Source organism: Tenrec ecaudatus, chromosome 1 (genome assembly GCF_050624435.1).
Source record: "Tenrec ecaudatus isolate mTenEca1 chromosome 1, mTenEca1.hap1, whole genome shotgun sequence".
NCBI lineage: Eukaryota > Metazoa > Chordata > Mammalia > Afrosoricida > Tenrecidae > Tenrec > Tenrec ecaudatus.
Window position 1 is genome coordinate 264,389,443 of NC_134530.1, and position 19,527 is coordinate 264,408,969.

Consider the following 19,527-nt stretch of genomic DNA (forward strand, 5'->3'; position numbering starts at 1 on the left):
GGTACCAGCTACATAGTTCTGTTGGTGCAAAATTAAAATTAATCCCCATCAGTATTGTCTCTAAAAGCCCTGGTTTATTTACAGTGGTTAAGTGCTTGTCTTCTGATCAAAAGGTGTTGAATTCCACCTACAGGCCACTGTCTGGGAAAAAGATGTGGTAATCTGCTGGCGTTGGGAAGAGTGTAAGAACTGAAGGCAACAGAGGTAAATATGGTTATACACAATCCTGCAATAATAATCATCTACAATTAGATGTACACAGGCTGATGGTTATGAGAGAGCTGGAGTAGAAGCAGGATTATATATATATGTTTCACAGAGGATATTTGTACACGGGTGTTTACATTTGCTGCAAATATATCCATAATGTGGTGGAGCACACAGGGAGCAAAGAAATTTTTTTTGAGAAAATTTTTTAGACATATCAAATACCATAAGTGAATGAGTTGCAGGCCCTGGGGAGGACCCAAGGTCAATTGGCATCACATAGCCCACTAAAACAATGTTCTGTATTTTACTTTGCTGAGCAACCAGTAGAATCTTCAAATCTCCTGAGAGACCGCCCATGGTGCACCTATTGGGCCCTTGCTGTATGGTGGAAAGAGGGAAGAAAAGCAGACACGTGAAAATAATGAGTCCAGTAGACTAAGAGACCAAATGAACACCACAAGCGCCATGATCCTCGGACCAGAAGAATGAGATGCTGCATCACTAACTCCGGAAGGGACCACCTTAGAAGATCCAGAGTAGAGGGAAAAAATCATTAAAATGACAAAATGTATTGATTAGACAGAGACTTTAGTCACAGTGCATGTAGAGATATGAAGGCAATTCTAGAAAGCGAAAAATAGCATGAGGGAAGTATTCATATCTAGAACAATCGACTATCTGAGGTCAAAAGAGCAGCACTTGCCAAGGACAAAGTTCAGAAAGGTTAGCCAAGAAGGGGGAGTGGGGACAGGAAAATTGTGATGAAGTAGAATAAGTGATGTGAAAGAATACTTTGTGAAGGATGTAATCAAATGCAATCAAACATAAAAAAACATTTATGAATTGTTGAATGATAAACTGATCTGCACTGTAAACCTTAACCCAATTCAGAATAAAAATTCAAGAGGATTTACAAATGAAAAAAGTTTACATCACTGGAAGCCCTATGAAGCAGTTTGGTTCTGTCCCATAAGACTGCAGAGTCAGAATCAACAATGGGTTTGGTTTGGGGCTTGTTTGTCATTTCCAGACATCTACTATGTTGACGTGGAAGCATCACTTAAGGAACCGAAGTTCTTGTAGTAATCTGATTCCAAATACAATTCATACAGTATAATCTCAATGAGTCTTCCCTATGGCTTCAGATAAGACACTGAGAAATTCAAAGAACAAAGTTTTCTTGCCAATACTTTCAGTTGGAGAAGTCTACTCAAAAGTTGGGGCAGAATATGGGGACCCATGTAATATAACTTTCTCATTTTACATCAGCTATCTGAGGCCAAAAGAAATTAAGTCATTTTGTGCGAGTCAAATAGACCTCAAAGCATCTGGATTTTTAACAAGGATTGGAGAAGAACGTGGAGAGAATTGTGACTGCTGTTAGCTGTCATTATGTCAATTAAAACTCAGAGTAACTCCACAACGTCAGCTATGAGGGACTCCCCCAGAGTATATTTGGGGCCAAATGGCTTCACCTTTAATTTCACTCTTAACTTGTAACTTTAGAGATGCCATACACAGCATCCATGTACTCCATCTAACCTGGTCAAAAACAGGAACGTGCACAAACAATGAGCTTGTCTTCTCGGCACAAGTGTAGCTGAAGGACTGAGAAAGGCTGAGGGTCTGGATGACCAGTACTGTACGGAACTCAGCCCTTCGCCCTACTTCTGTCCACCAATGACCTCAATGACCTGTCAACTCAGAACTGGCTTCTTTGAGCATAAGTCCAATGGTTTCTGTTACTACTTCTTACTTTTACAGGCAGCAAAGTCAAGCTAAGCATGGGAGGCCTACATATATTTGTACAACTACCAACACTTGTCTTTATTTTTTTTAATTTTTAAGTTTTATTGGCACTTAAAAAAAAAGAAAAAAACTTTACACAAAACCAAGACCTGCATTACACACTAAAGCCAAAAACCAAACAAAATTTTCCATCCTAACTACACAGTAGAAATTTATGAGAAATCAGCCTGTGGCTAGCAGTCCAGCCGTGGCAACACAGCCGCCAGCGTGCCATGCAGTGCACACAACACCCAGAAAGTCCACTACTCCTCATCAAGCTTGAATCTTCCATAAGCGGATGTTCAGATCAAAAGCAGGAAGTCAGAAATTAGATAGCAATGAAATGTCACCTTCAAATTGGAATTAAAATGTCACTTAGCCAGTCATTGCCCTTCTTCAAAGACCTTTTATTTATTCAGGTTCATCATTTTAATTCATTTCCTGCATGTTTTTACTCCTTCTTTTTCAATGAGGGTAAACTGCACAGAGGGGAGACAAGCACCCCCAGCCAGAGTGTCTTTGGTAGTTTATGGAAGTGTTTGTGGAGAGGGCAGCCAGAGGACAAAAGTAGAAAGAAAGGAGAGCTTATTCGGGAAAAAGGGAAATGAAAGAGGAAAACTTAGTTTAGAAATTAAGAGGAAGAAATTATGCACCCAAACGGAGGGTTGTGTATGTGCATATAGATTTATTTGATGGACTACAGGGCTTAAAGTTAAAACATTGTCCAGAGCTTTCAAGGCAGCAGTCAGAGCATGCGCCAGGCTTCCTGCCATTACCATTCACAGAGCCTGACATTACAACCATTTATTTATTAGACTTTAATTTCTGGGCTTGTCCCTTATTAACTATTTATAATTTTAAACAAGATATTTTTATCAAAAAACACATTGGAAAATAGGAAAACATAAAAATGCAAAAAAGAAGTTCTATTGGTTTCTTGTATTCTGAGATCCCAATCAATAAGACTTTCTTTAACAAATAAAGAATGAGATTGTAAATGTATTCCCCGCAACAGGGTTTACGGACACTTAACCAAGTCCTAAATTCGTTGCTTATTAATTTCCTATCCCTGAGTTAATATGCTTCCAATATGTTGATTCCTATCTCGATCTTAAGGTCCTATGAAGTCAACTTTTTGTTTCCTGCTCAACAAGTGTCAGTTTAGACTCGGATTTCATCTTCCATCAACTATACTTCCTTCTATGATGCAGGTATTTGGTGCTGTGCTTATGAAATCATTTACACTCTCCGAAATCAAATCTTCAGTAGACTCTCCCAAACAAGATGTCTCCAGGAGCATTTTCAATAAAGGCACATCTACATGACCTGGAAGAGACCCCGTGGCGTAGTGGTTATTCGTTGAGCTGCCAACTTCAAGGTCACCAGTTCAAAACTACCAGGTGCAGCACGGGAGAAAGATTAGGCTTTCAACTCCCCTAAGAGTTACAGGCTAAGAAACCCACATGGTGAGGTCTACCCTTCCCTGTAGGGTCACCCTGAGTCAGAATTGACTTGATGGCAGTGAGTGTGGTTTTGGGCTCTGTAAGATCTGGAAGGCAAGGTCTGCTTGTGGCTATAGATTAACAAAAATTAATCCAGAGGGGGGCCATTAAAGCATGGAAAGAATGCCCGTTCGTCAGCTCAGCTTTATACCTATCACCTCTGTATATTACTTAAAACCCCAAAACAAAACAAAAAACACTGCACCAAAATCCATCAGCGTAGATACAACAATTTATATGAAATGTATCAAGATGTCCTCTGAAGCTTTATTATTTTGCAATAATGTAAAGTTGCCAGTGTGTTAAATACAGAAAGCTTTATACCTCTGGATTAAGTCTCTGGGATATTCCATAATTTCCTGGCTGCTGAAAATAAGGGAAGTTTCCATTTATGGTGGTTAGTTTTATTTAAAATTATTTCAAAGATAACTTATATAAATATCCACCTTATGTTATCAAATCCAATAACCTGTCTACAGACAGAGTTGCATGTATGACACTTTAAAATGTGGGCATTTCATTGTTCATAATTTTTTGCATACAGTAAATATAATCCAATGATGGTTAAAGTATATCATCAGTGAAATTTTTTCATACATGGTACGTAATTATTTTATCATAAAGTTCTAAAATTTATCTAATCCAATCCATTTTAGACACAAGCTTTCATGAACTACACATCTGATCATATCAAAACCTTCAGTGAGCCTCAATCATTTCAATTATGTTCAAAGATCCATCACTAGTTTCTCTCTGTACAGAATAAACTGTATATTTTTCAGCAGATGAGTCAGGACACTCTACAACCCAATCCAGCCTGCCTCATTTCTTTCTGTCCAGGATGGTCCTCGACCACTCAGTGACACCAAGCCCAGTGCAGCTCACAGAAGCCCTACCGGACAGCACAGCAAAGCTGTTCTGGAGCGTCTCCAACTCTAAATATTTGCAGGGACCAACAATGCCCTTGGAGACGCTGGTGGGTAACTAACGAGCCTTCCTCCAATCCTGATATCGTATTCTTGTTAATATCGTCCGGATTAGTTGATCAGATTGGATGAATTGGTGGAAGATATAACCCTGATACACACTAGGAAAGTACTTTATATTATTTCATTTCATTATAAAGGCAATTCAGGCAAAAGAATGAACATTTTAGCAATATAGAGCAGCTTGAACAGGCTAAAATTTTAACTAAGGTCACATTAGGAAATGACAACACAAGTATCCTAAACAAGTAGTCTGGCATGGACTGATTTCTTTACCTCCAGGAATGAAACTAGGCCAGGAAGGACTTCACGTTTCTGATAATCATACTAACGACATGCATATGTAAGACTGTAGCGTGCCTTCTTTGTACATACTAGTATTCATGTATGACAAAAATAAGGCTTTGGAACCTATTCATTCATGAGCTAGAGAAAAACAGTTATGTTGTCCAAGAATCATCTATTTTAAGTAATTTTTTTTATTTTGAAAGTTTGCTCTGCACAATAAATCTCACTGAACAATATATCTGGCACAAACGTAAAAGATTAGCACCAACAGAGACAGAGAGCAAAGTCATTGTCTCAATTTCATTTTCATCTTGTTGTGTACAGTCAAGTCAATTCTGAGTCATTTTAAGCCTAGATGAAATCATTCTGGCCCTTGAATGTCCAGGGCTTTACTGGATCACTGAGTTGGAATCGACTAGAGGACCGTGAGTGTGGTCTATGTAATCTTTGGGGAGGAAGCCTCCAGGTCATTTCTTACAGAGCCACTGGTGGGTTTGTGATGCTGGCCTTTCACTTAGAAGCCAGCTGCTTAACAATTGTACCGCCAAGGTTCTTGATAGTTTCATCTAGGTCTACCTAATTAACAATAGAAAAATGTAATCTATAAAACGTAGTTTAAATGATGTTCTGATAGATTACTACTGTGTAGCAATACAAAGAAATAACACCTCAGAGGACTGGAATTTTTTAATAGGCACAAATATATATAACTATACACAAAAGCCTATATAAGTACTTATGTAAGCCTCCCAAAGTAAATATTCCTTTTATTTTTGATATGCAAATTAGATAAATTCTTAACCCCTTATACATGAATAGCCAATGAGTTATATTCATGTACTTGGTCATTCTGCAACAGAGGGACTGTTTTACGTGATTTACTGGTTGCAAAACCTTTCAAATATATGCTTTCCAATATACAAGTGTTTAAATAGTAATGATCACTTGCATGTCTTTAAAAAAATAATAACTTCCCTAAGGTTTTTTTTGACAGAAGAAATTTAATGAACACAGATTTTGTCAAGCCATATTCAATTATATCCAGTGTATACTAATTCATAATGACACAGAGGACAAGGTAAAACTGTCCCTGTGTCTTTCCAAGACGGAAACTCTGCAGGAGTAGAAAGCGCTACCTTTCTCCCAGGGAGCAGCAGGTGGTTTTGAACTGCTGACTGTGCAATTAGCAGCCCAATATGTAACCACACTGCCACCAGAGCTCCTCCAGAATTGTTCAGAGCAGTTAAGAAATATGATTGTGAAAAGGAAAAAGATAAATAAATAACGGGTTCGCTGCACACATATAGTTGTCCCTTCCCTCTCACTCATTGAATTCATCACCAAATAAAATGTGCCCAGTATTTGAAAACCATTTTTAAATCTGATGGTTTTGACCAAAGACTGGTCAGCAATTTAAAAGCATAAAGTCTTACACAGTTTCCTAAAGAATAAAACTAGAAAGATCAATGCAACGTTCAAGCGCATTTAAATTTAGTCCATAACAAGCTGTGCTGTGTGGCTCAAATGTCTGACTTACCCAATTGTCTTCATTTGCTTATCTGCTTTCAAACTCGAAGTTAGACATTACTTAAGCATCTAACAGTATTGGCATTACCCTGCAGTGTTACAGTTTGCTTTATGTTTACTTGATAATTATAAAGGTAACCTACTTTTCTTACAGAAGGTAGAGAAAGGCAGAAAAAAAAAGCAGTCATGTGTAATATCTCCATGCTTTTAGAATTTGTGACTTTTTCTATTTCATTCTGACCACTTGCCCTTGGGCATTTTTCCCTAACAAAGTACCAAAAAACTACGCCTGGTTTTTGTTGTTGTTGTTGCTCTAATTAATTATGGTAACTGTGTTTAGAAATTCAAACAGTTCAGAAAACAACAACAACAACAAATTTCTTTACTATTCACAACTTGTATTGTCTACTGCCTAAAATTTGCCAATTAATAGAATTAGAACATTTAAAACCTACACACACACACACACACACACACACACACACACGATCCTTATGACTTGGAACAGGATTGGTTTGGGTTTATAGCTACAATACTGTCTACAGCCTCCTTCCTTTCACTTACTCTATCAATGATTTCTGTCTGTGTCAATAAACGAAGATCTATATTATTGTTTACTACATCAGAATTAGGTTCCATGAAGAGTAAAAATTTCTAGACATTTCAGTAGGTCAATTATTTACAGATCAAAAAGAAATGTCTTTTTCCTTTTTATTTCTGGTAACATTAATGAATATCCAATTAGCAATCATTATGTTAAGCTGAAAGTTATGTAACTCTATTAAGAATACTAAAACTCACAGCTACGGAGTTGATTCCAATTCACCGGTAGAACTGCTCCTATGGGTCTCTAAGGTGGTAACGCGTTGAGGAAGTAGGAAGCCTAGTCTCTGTCTCGAGAAGCAGAGGGTAGTTTCAAATTGCAGGCCTTGTGGTTAGCAGCCCAGTTCATAAGGACTACACCCCCCGGGATCCTGTGAAGGATATTAAGATTACAACAATGGAAAAACCACTCTCTTCTTCCAGCACACCAGGAACCCTGTCTCATTCTGGAGGGGTAAAGGAAGCTGCAGTACTTCATACATAGAAGCGTGGGAACTAATCAAAATCCTAAACAAGTCCATTGTTCATGTTCCACGCTGACTGCAGACAAGAATATAGCCTAGCTTTCAGTTATAAAGATGTTCTTGAACCTAAAAAGCGTGGCAAAAAACTAAAAGGACATTTTTATTCTAGGAGATTTCCACCTCCACTGACTTGACGTTGTATTATTATTATTATTAATTACAGAAGAAATTTAAAGGCCTATTCTTAGTAAATGAGAGTCAAGGCACTTTATGATCTCCCAATTTACCTCCTAGTAAAATATTTAACAGGACATTGCCTAGTCAGGCAGTCAAGAACTCTGAAGGGTAGTACACACAGTCCCAGACAGCATAGCTGTCAGTCCTTTGAGAAAATTCCAAAGATAATCTCAGACACGCCCTAGTCTAGCCTACATGGGAAAACTGAGCGCAGTTCATTCACGAACTCATCTCAGTCATTTACTGAATGTCAATGCTACTTCAGGAACTGTGTGAGGCTTTGGAAATAAAGAATCAGTTCCTGAAAATAGTACGCAATAAAGAAAAGCAATGTGTAAACAATGATAGCATGTTGACCCAGAGATCATGATAGATATAGTTGCATAGTTATATGCTCCTGTCAAGAAGAGAAGAGCCCATTGTAAGATGAGGCTGGTCAGGAAACTTTCTTACAGGGATGAAACCTAAATTACATGTAAAAGATGAGCAGTAGATTAGCCAGGAAGACCAGTGAAGAAGCAGTTGACAAAATCACATCTCGAGAGAGCATAGGGAAATAGTAGGGGGATCAGGAAGCTGCAATATAGAGAACCAGGGTCTGTGAGACAGAAACAAATGTGGGATGAATGGTAGCTAGAGTCCAAGCTTCAGCATTCTCTATTTCCTGTTGTCACTGAAATTTACAGGTAATCGGGAGTCTAGGAAGATCGTAATTAGGAAAAAAATTTCATTGCCAAGGAGTCAATTCTGACTCAGAGACACTATGGACACAGTAGACTTGCCTTTGTGGATTTTTTAGGCTATAAATCATTACAGAGTGAGAAAGCCTCATCTTTCACCAATGGAGCATCTAGTGGGTTCAAACTCCTGAACAATGATCTTGTGGCGAGCAGCCCAACACAAAACCTACTGCACCACCATAGTTCCTCTTCTTAAAAACAACATTATAAAATATTTCCTAAAATGCTTGCTCTTTGGTTCCAGCAGAGATTAAGAAAGGAAAAAAAAAAGGGAGGAAGGAAGAGAGGAGGAGATGGAGGGGGGGAGGGTTGCCATCAAGTCAAACCAGACTTCATAACAACCTTTTGTACAATAGAGTGAAATACTGCCTGGTCCCATCATACTCAACATAGCCAGCATGTAAAGTCCATCATTGTAGCTGTAGTGCCAACCCACAATCTGTTGTCAATTTGAGACTATAAAGAGTGAAGGGGTAGAGCTTAGCCTGTCAATCAGGTCGCAGCTTGATGACCTCATTTGTGGGCTCTAAGGAAACAGCTCCCTGGAGGCAGGACACTCACTGTGTTAGTCTGGGTAAACTAGGACAGAAATCCACAGAAACTCTTATGTATAAGGTATTGTTTTATATAAAAAGTATGTGTCCTAATCCTTTTTTTTCCTCCTCTTTTCTTTTTTTACATTTTATTAGGGACTCATACAACTCTTTTTACAATCCATACATGTACATACATCAGTTGTATAAAGCACATCTGCACATTCTCTGCCCCAATCATTCTCAAAGCGTTTGCTCTCCACTTAAGCCCTTTGCATCAGGTCCTCTTTTTTTTTTTCCCTCCCTCCCCACTCCCCGCTCCCTCATGTGCCCTTGGTAATTTATACATCGTTATTTTGTCATATCTTGCCCTATCCAGAGTCTCCCTTCCCCCCCTTCTCTGCTGTCCCTCTCCCAGGGAAGAGGTCACATGTGGATCCTTGTAATCAGTTCCCCCTTTCCAACCCACTCACCCTCCACTTGATGTATGTATAGGTATGGACTGTGATAAGAGTTGTATGAGCCCCTAATAAATTGTTAAAAAAAAAAAAGAAAAGAAAGTACAATACAGCTAAAGATCACCAGCTAACATAGTCTTAACGTGTCACTGATTTGGATTAAAGTCCCAAACACGTTTATCATTTGTCCTACTTTTATCAATGAAGACAGAAGTGTCTCGGGAAGGAGTCGGAATGTGGCTTATAGGAAACCTTAAAGACAGCCCCATGAGTGCTAGAACAAACTAATTCTCAAGTATCCTAGGGTCTTCAAGACATTACATGAAGGGATTTCAATGAAAAGATTAAATAAAATGCCTATGAATTGAATGTAAAACTGATTATGCTCTGCTCTATAAATCTTTACCAAAGTCACAATAAACACTGAAAAAAGATTTAAAAATAAAATTAAAAGTATGTGTACATTAAGAAAGCATCCCAACCCAGTGCTGTCCACGCCCGTAAGTCCAACATTAGCCCATATATCAAACACCAATCTACAAAGTCCTCCTCCATCTCACAAAACACACAGTAATGAAGCCAAATGCAAGAGGAAAGCCGAATCAGTGAGCATGTAAGCATCTCAATACTGGCAGGGGTCTCCAAATGGCTACTCCAGCACTCAGGACTCCATCAGGGTAGGTCCATGTGGAGTCTCTTCAGGATGTCTTGCAGGAAGTGTGCTTTGCCAGCTGAAGCAGGGAACTGGCTAAGGCAGCCACACCCTGATCTGACCATCAGAAAGCAAGAGATTCAAGAACTAGAAAGGCAAGGCTCAAGGAGCCATTGATCTCTCTGCCCTTCAATTACCTCCACATATGTTTATCAGCCAGGGTGGCACAATAAACCTTATCTCTCTCACTCACTCACTCACTCACTCACTCACTCACTCACTCACTCACTGCCTCCCTCCCTGTGAGACATTACTGGCAATGAGCCTGATGCAGCCAGAGCCCTGGAGCTAGAGGAGCCACACAGAGACCCATGCCAGCACCATGATACTAAAAACGCCCCTGGATTCACAAGATTTTCCACCCACTAGCCTGTAGTCTTCCTGCATTCGGTGTCATGTTATATGTTTCATGAGTGTGAAGAGGAATTTATAGATTAGTATCAAACCTATGGGTTAATATCGGACCTATGGACTTGATCTGGACTGGGCTGGGATGTTTTCTCAATATTCAATTGTTCTTGTATATAAAGCTCTTTCTTACTTTTTTATTGTGTGTGCACTTATATAGATATAATATATAACATAAGAAATAAACAGCTAATTAATCTGTAAAGCAATACAAATGGCTCAGTGGAACTCACTTCCATGAGACAGCTAATACACTGGTGGTCCTTCAAGTCTTGAGGGCTGCCAGGGGCAAGTCAAGGAAGCAGACAGCTGAGTCTTCTGTAGAGCAATTCAGGCAATCCAGCCACAGGCAGCAAACAGCAAGGCAGGTCACCAACAGTCAGCCAGATGACAAGGTCCAACAGTCCTCAGCTCAAGAGATGTATACTCCAGTAGTGTGGCGAAGCAGGTCTTGAAGGAACCTCAAAGTACAGCGACACATCCCACGGGTTGAGTATCCCACGGGTAGTGTAGCTTGCAGATTGAGACAGAGATTAGGCACAGAGTCTTCCCCGGGGTTTCATGAGCACAGAAGTAAGAAGCATGGTGAGCTAGTGAAGAGAAGCCGCCCGACCAGTGGGTCTTGGGCCAGCGGCCGCCTGGATTTGTTAATGTGTTCAGTTGCACCCCAGTGGGTGCCCGGCTTGAGGCCACACGGGTGCCCCTTGCAAAGGCGTGCCGGCCCTCTGTTCGGTCTGTCCTGACTGACTGACAATGGAGTTGGCCTAGATCCAGGCCAGTCGTGTCCCTGGGCGAGGGGACTTCCCTGTCTGTGTCTGTGCCCCACAGCAAGTGTGGGAAGGGAGATGGCATCTTGGGGGCAGCCTGGCTGGATGTACCCTGCCTGCATGTTCTTGCTACTCTGAATAAAGTTGGTCTGCTCTGTTAAAAAAAAAAAAAAAAAAGGTTCTTTCTTATACACACATGAAGGTCTCTGGATTTGTTTCTCTAGTCAACCCAGACTAACTCACAACCTAATGAGGAATTTGTACATGTATGAAAAGGCACTTGTACCAACAGAACAAGGGAATACTGCGTGATTTAAAATCAAGAAAGGTGTGCATCAGGGTTGTTTCTTCTCAACATACATGTATGCTCAGAAGCTGGCTTATATAAAGAACAATGTGGCATTAGGATTAAAGGAAGATTTATTAACAACCTACAATATGCAGGTGACACAACCTTGCTTGCTCAACATGAGAAGGACTTGAAGCTCTTGCTAATGAAGATCAAGGACTGTAGCCTCAAGTATGGATTATGATCCAATGTAAAGAAGACCAAAATCCTCACAACTGGACCAATAGGTAGCATCATGATAGATGGAGAAAAGGTTGAAGAAAAGGGTTTTTTTCTTCCTTGGATCCACAATCAATCCTCATAGAAGCAGCAGTCGAGAGATCAAAAGATGTGTTGTATTAGGTAATCTGCTACACAAGCCATTTTTAGAGTATTAATAAGCAAGGATGCTACTTTAAGGACCAAGGTGTGCCTAATCCTGGAAGGTAAGCAGTTGAAAATGGATAAGAAGGCAGGAAACTATCCAAAAGGTTGTAGAAATACTTAGGAATATATGCAAATAATTAAAATAGACTTGCCATGAGAGTTACTTTCATCTAAGAAATGTAAAAAATGGATAATTTCCTAATGATTATAAATAAATAAATACTCCTACCATTGTCTAACAATCTGGGGGACTACTTGAGGCACAAATTAGGGTGGAAATGGAAAAATAGCTGTTCAAATATCTGAAAAGCACTGCACACTCTTACTATCTATAAGATGACATTTAGGATTTTTTAAATTTGTAGCAACCCACGACTATTTTGAATTACTTTGTTGCATGAAATATTTATTAATCATACCACTTTTTCCAGTTTTCCAAATGGCATTTTGCTTATTCAAAGAGTGTTCATTACTCAAAAGACCATCTGTCTAGGAGGCTCAACAGAAGGCTTAAATAATCACAATTGAGTGAAGAATGTGTGGTCCCATTGTATCAAATCAAATATTTACATTTCTCAGTAGTTTAAACATGAACGTTCTTATTCAGCTGCCTGCCACAAGTCAGACTTAATTACTATTTCTTTTTTATCATCAATATTTTCAAACCAATATAGAAATTTCAATACAAGTATAGCTTCAACTGAAGCAAACAAAATTGCCAATCATACAAAGGTCTGTGTAGCCACATTCATTTGCATAGGAAATAGCCCTGAAAGCAATAGTAGTTTCAGCCAGAGAATCAGTTAAACAGTATTACAGAAATAAAGGGGGGGTTGGCTTATTCTGTCTCTCTGAGCATTAGTAATTGTGATTGTTCTGCTGCTGCAGTACGAAAGTTGAGAGGCAGCAGCAGCGGTAACTGCAGTAGCATTAACAGGGTCTCACCAGCCTGTTCTCTAAGAAATGACTGTCAGTAAATATGGGACTCGGGCAGAAGGAAGGCATCTCTATCTGTTAAAAGGTATATAATGCCTTGTGGTTTTCATAACGCCAACAACAGAACCCAAAGACACACACAATCCTCTTCTGTAGGAGAAACAAGCAAGACATCGAGGTATGTGGATTAAAATCATCAGAAACACAAATTGGCTATGTTATTTATGATATTCAACAATACTTTAAAGTGGAGGAGAAGGGGGAAATTGGAACAAGCATTGCCAAACCAATTCACGAAATGCTGATTAAGGTAGAGTGTAGCTGAGGAACAAAAACCCAAAGCAGTAAGGTTTGGGAGTAGAAGGCAGTAAAAATAGCAAGGATTTTGGAGAAATGCAACCCTGAAGAAGAACACACTTCCCTCCTCTTAGAAGCTGTGTGGCTTGGACAAACGACCACACATTTATGAGCCTGCTTCCACATCGATAAATGGGTTGTGAAGCAGAGAGTAGGGCAGGCAGGAGATTTAATCAGATCATATGATATGTGCATCTGCGATCTAATAGGCACGCCACGAAAACTAAAACTGAAACAAAAAACATAGATTTAGTCTCTTCTCTCCCACATTACCCTAGAATAAGTTCTGTTTTTATTATGCGATCCAGAACCAGTTCCTTCTCCATCAATAAGATGAAAAAAATTGGGCTTCGGGGACCACATAATTTTAGGTTCCTTAAACTGTTATCACCTGTTGATTCAAAATAATACTGAGTGTTAGTCACATTGAATGCTCCATGCTGAGCACTGTGAGATGCGACAACTAATTATCCTCCAAGTGTTTGTGGAGATGATGAGCTATGTGTATTTATAAAATAAATAATATGATAAGCCCTAATCTAAGAACAGTTAGTGCTTACAATGGGACCCTGCTCAATAGTTGCCCTATGCGGCGAAGAAATCAGAAGGTGCCCAGCTATCAAAGAACATAGCATCTGAGATCTTAAAGGTTTGTCTTAAAACCAGCAGCCATCTAAGTGAGGTAGTCCTCACAGAAAGAACTTCGGAAATTCAGAGGAGGGAGACAGAATGCCCAGTGAAAGGGGCAGATGTAGGCAGAAACTCATGGAGTGACTCACTCTCTTCAAGGACAGAAAGAGGGCAGAGGACTTCAGGCTGTGAAAAACCTGATGCAAAGTTATGGAATATATAGATAAGTTTGAGTAAAGCAAATGATTCTTATTTCAGTGTCTGAAAAAACTCAAGCTAGAAACACTCGTTACTTTAGTTAAAGTGTTAAACTAAAAATTCCAGGTCAAGGAATTTTGACTTTGTGTTGAAAAGGACAGGGCTTTAAGGAGAAAAATAATTTCTGTTAAATGTTTAGCATACTACCTATTACGCAGTAGCAGTCATTGCATTCTAGCTATTATTTATATTAATAACCATAATATGCTTATAGGACTGCACTTACATAGTACCATTCAGTTCTTAAAGAACTCAATTATAAAGTTGAAATCCTTCTCATCAGCTTTATCAAACAGTTGCCCTGCTTGACAGATTAGGTTATTTGTTGAATCAAAGAAAACATAAGTGATTCAGACTCTTATGACATATACAACAGCAGGGCAAAAAAATGGGAGATCAGAAAAGCGGGGAACAAACAGGGAGAGTTTCAAAAAGGATCCACCTTGACTAACGGAATAAGAAGCAGATTCCTATATTTAACATGGCTCAATATGGCCAGATAGTGCAATGTCTTTGCATTCGTCCAAATTATGTATATCCAAGTGGACACAGGTGCCAACAGTGATGGAGTCAACCAATGATTTATTTTTTTAAAGTACTTGTAAATCTACAATATTTATATTTTTCTAATTCTATGCATCTAATTTAGCATTTTTCTCCTGTGAAAAAATAAATTATATTTTTCTATGAAATTCATTGTTACAAAGCAACCTCTAGAATGTGTGAATGTTTCTGATCTCCATTGTCACACTAAGTTGTTGGTAGGTGCCATCGGGTCAACCCCTAGCAACCCTGTGTGTACACAACAGAGCAGATACCACCTGGTCCTGTGCCATCCTCACAATTGTTCCTATGCCTGAGCCCACTGTTGCAGTTGCTGTGTCCATCCATCTCCTCGAAGGCCTTCCTCTCTTTTGCTGCCTCTCTACTTTACCAAGCATGATGTCCTTCTCCAGGGACTGCTCGCTCCGGACAAGAAATCCCAAGTGTACAAGAAGTTTTTCCATACTTGCTTCTAAGAAGCACTCTGGCCAGACTCCTTCCAAGACAGATCGGTTTGGCCTATTAGCAGTCCAGAATGCCTTCATTATTCTCCAGAACAACAATTCAATTGCATCAGTTCTTCTTCAGTCTTCCTTAACTTTCACATGCACATGAGGCACTGGAAATAATTTCAAGAGATCTTGTGCGGCAGATTTGTCTAACGTAGTATGTCTTGATCTTTTGACTGCTGCTTCCATGAGCATTGATTATAGATCCAAGCAGGGCAGAATTCTTGACAACTTCAACCTTTTCTCCATTTATCATGATGTCACCTATTGGTCCAGTGGTGAGTATTTGGGTCTTCTTGGCATTTAGTGGTATTCCATACTGAAGGTTCAAATCTTGCTCTGCATCAGAAGGAGCATCAAGTTCTCCTCACTTTCAACAAGCAAGGTTTTGTAATTCAGGTTGTTAATTGTGGGATACAGGAAGATTTCTCCCAAGTTGTCTTCCCCAAATATATGCCAAACCCAAGAAGCTGCTTGCTACACATAGTAAATGACTGTACACTGGGAGAGCAACAAAAGTAGGTCAGAGGTTATTCTCCTTCAGGATATCAGCCATCTAGAGCAACCCAACTGTAAAGTCAGTCTGACTCACCCTAAGTAGGGCCCACTCCCTTCTGATATTGTTCCCTCGAAGGAGAGCCCAAAGGCAAGGTCGGGACTACTCAAGGATGACTAAAGTTAGGCTACTATACTGAGTCAAAGGTCCGCCCATCTTACCACATATGTACCCCCATTCTCTCCCTTTACTACTGCATGTACACCCCTAAGTCATCCCCCTCCTATTGCTTGTATTGTCTATGTTACAACCCCTTCCTATGACGTAGGTCGTTATCTGTGATCAGAGGGCTTGCATGCCCCCAAAGATATGTAAGCTCTGGTGAGAAATAAAACCTCACAGGAGCTCCCTCCTGCCCTCTCTGCCCATGCTGTGTGCAGACGTGGCTGGTGAGATCATGGCTGTTGAGGAGGTGAGCATGCGAATATGAAATGTGTCTACCTCCTTTATTTTACCTTCTCTTCAATCTCTTATTCTCTATGACTTTACTATAATCTTTATATATCATAACGGTACAATTGTGCCTATCGGACATGTGAAATAGTTGTGAGGGGCTGGTTTCCCCCACAGTTAATAAGTCTGCCTCCAATCCTGATGCCATATTCTTCTTCATATAAGCTAGCTTCTATGAATATTTGCTCAGCACATAGCCTGAACAAATATAGTGAGAGGTTACACCATGACACACACATTTCCTGATTTTTTATGACTTTGTTCTGTTCCCATAACTGCCTCTTGATACGTGAACAAGTTCTGAATGAACACAACCAAGGATTCTGGAATTCTCATTCTTCTCAAGGGTTTCCTTGGCTTATTATAATCCACAAAGTCAAACGCCTTTGCATACTCAATGAAACACAAGTAAATTTCAGGCATTCTTTGCTTTCAGCCAAGATCCAGCTGATATCAACAATTATACCCCTTGTTCCAAATCCTCTTTTGAATCAGGCCTGAACTTCTAGCAGTTCCAGGTCAATATAGTGCTGCAATTGTTGTTCGATGATTGTCAGAAAAATTATATTTGTGTGTGACGTGAATGATATTATAGTATAGTTTGAACATTCTGTGGGTCACCTTTCTTTGAAATGGGCACAAATATGGATCTCTTTCAATCAGTAGGCCAAGTAGCTGTCTTCCAAATTTCCTGGCATAGACAGAGAGTGCTTCCAGAGCTTCATCAGCTTGCTGAAGCATTTCCACTGGCATCCAACCAATCTCTGTAGGCCTGTGTCTGGCTAATGCTTTCAGTGCAACTTGAACTTCTTCCTTCAGCACCGTTCTTTCTCATATGCTTCCTCCTAAAATGGTGATCTGTGCACTAATTCTTTTTGCGACAGTGGTTCAGTGTACTCTGTCTACCTTTTCTTGATGCTTCGTGATTCATTCAATAGATTGCCCATAAGATTTCCATTCAATGCTTAAGTTTTTTTTCCCTTGAGTTCTCTCTGTTTCAGACATGCTGAACATGCTTTCTTGCTTGGCTTTCTAATGGTAGCTATTAGCACATTTCATTATGGCATTTGGCTTTGTCATCCTGAGGTCCTCTTAGAAATGTTCTGTTCAACACTTTGCCTTCATCCTTTCTTACATTTGCTTTAGCTGCTCTATGATTAAGAGCAAGTTTGAGTCTCTTCTGACATACATTTTGATTTTTTCTTTCTTTCCTGTCCTTTTAATGACCCTTTGCTTTCTTCATGAATGATGCTCTGTATGACCTCCCACAGCTCATCAGGTTATCTGTTATTAGTATTCAATGCACCAAATCTGTTCTTGAGATGTTCTCAAAATTCAGGTGGGAAAGGCTCAGGTTATACTTTTGTTCTCGTGGACTTGTTTTAATTTTCTCCAGCTTTATCCTGAACTTACATATGAGCAACTGAGGGTCTGTTCCCCAGTCAGGCCCTACTCTGCCTTTAGCTGCTGATAACGAGCATCTTCATAGGGTTTCCCACTGATGCAGTCAATTTGATTCCTGTGTATTCCATCTGGAGACATCCATGTCAACAGTCACCTTTTGTATTGTTGAGAAAAGAATTTGCTATGAACAAGTAGTTGGTTTTGCAAAAATCTGTCATGCAGTCTTCAGATCGTATTTTCCAACAACTGTTTCTTACTGTTTCCCAATTTTGCATTCCAATATCAATAATTATCAATGCATCTTGATTGCATACTCAGTCAATTTCAGACTGAAGTCACTGGTGAATTCCATTTTTACAACCTTATCTTTTATGTTTGGTGAATAAATTTGAATAATCATTGTGTTGACTGGATTTCTTTGAAGGCAGATAGCATTGTACATCATGATTGATTTAGCAAGATCTTTTTGACGATAAATGCGACACCATTCTTCTTGCTCACCTTCTTCCCAGCATGACAAATCACATGATTTACTGATTCAAAATAGCCAACACCTGTCAATTTCAGCACACTAATGCTTAGGATGTCATGTTTATTCCTTCCATTTTATTTTGATGACTTCAATTTTCTTAGATTCATGCTTTTCACCTTCCAAGTTACAATCATTAGCTGAATTTTGCAGCAGTTTCTACTTACCTTGAATCATCCAGCATCAGTCAATGAAGATCCAAAAGGCTCTACTCCCACAAGCTTTACCCAACGCACATCACTGTGGTTGACTCCACTTCAAGAAATGAGCTCCTTGGGTGAATTAAGCAAATATTACGAAGAAAGCTGATGGTGCCTGGCTATCAAAAGATATTGCGTCTGGGATCTTAAAGGCTTGACAGTAAGCAAGTGCCATCTAGCTCAGAAGCAACAAAGCTCACATGGAAGAAGCACATCAGCCTGTGTGATCACAAAGTGTCGAAGGCATCAGGTATCAGGCATCATCAGAACAAAAACTCATATCATTGTGAATGAGGGGAGGAGTGCTGAGTGGAGACCCAAAGCCCATGTGTAGGCCACTGGACATCCCCTTACAGAAGGATCTCTGAGAGGAGATGAGCCAGTCAGGGTGAGATGTAGCAATGATGAAACATACAACTTTCCTCTAGTTCCTAAATGCTTCCTTCTACCCCACTATCATGATCCTAATTCTATCTTACAGATCTGGCTAGACCAGAGGATGTACACTGGTACAGAAAGGAACTGGAAACAGAGGGAATCCAGGGTGGATGACCCCTTCAGGACCAGTGGTGTGAGCAGCCATACTGAGAGGGTGGAGGGAAAGAGGGTTGGAAAGGGGGAACCAATTACAAGGATCTACATGTGACCTCCTCCCTGAGGGATGGACAACAGAAAAGTGGGGGAAGGGACATGTCGGACAGGGCAAGATATAACAAAATAATAATTTATAAATTTCCAAGGGTTCATGAGGGAAGGTGAAGTGGGGGGGGGGGGAATGAGGAGCTGATGCCAGGGTCTTAAGTGGAGAGCAAATGTTTTGAGACTGATGAGGGCAACGAATGTACAAATGTGCTTGGCACAATTGATGTATGTATGGATTGTGATAAGAGTTGTATGAGCCCCTAATGAAACGATTAAAAAAGAAAAGAAATGAGCTCCTCTTCAGTCACAATTCCAGTATTCGGACCCGAGAGGCCTATTCTCCAGCACTACGTCTGACAAAGTTCTGCTTCCATGCGTTAGGCCTTCAGTATCTGACAATGTTTGGAAGCTATGCATAAGGTTTTTAGTCACTCCTTCCTTTGGCCATGGGGAACGGAGTTCTTCCTCATTATCTCTTCTCTGTCTGGAAGCTCTGCTGAAACTGGCTCACTTTGGATGTCCCTTTTGGCATTTGAAATTCCAGTGACAGCTTCCAGCATCACAGCCACACA

At 39.9% G+C, this 19,527-nt stretch overlaps 1 protein-coding gene across 2 annotated transcripts in view; it reads right to left on the reverse strand.

The window, feature by feature from the left end:
- The window catches only part of SIPA1L2 (signal induced proliferation associated 1 like 2), a 273,295-nt gene that overhangs the window by 162,845 nt on the left and 90,923 nt on the right, over nt 1-19,527 (reverse strand). The window lies entirely within an intron of this gene.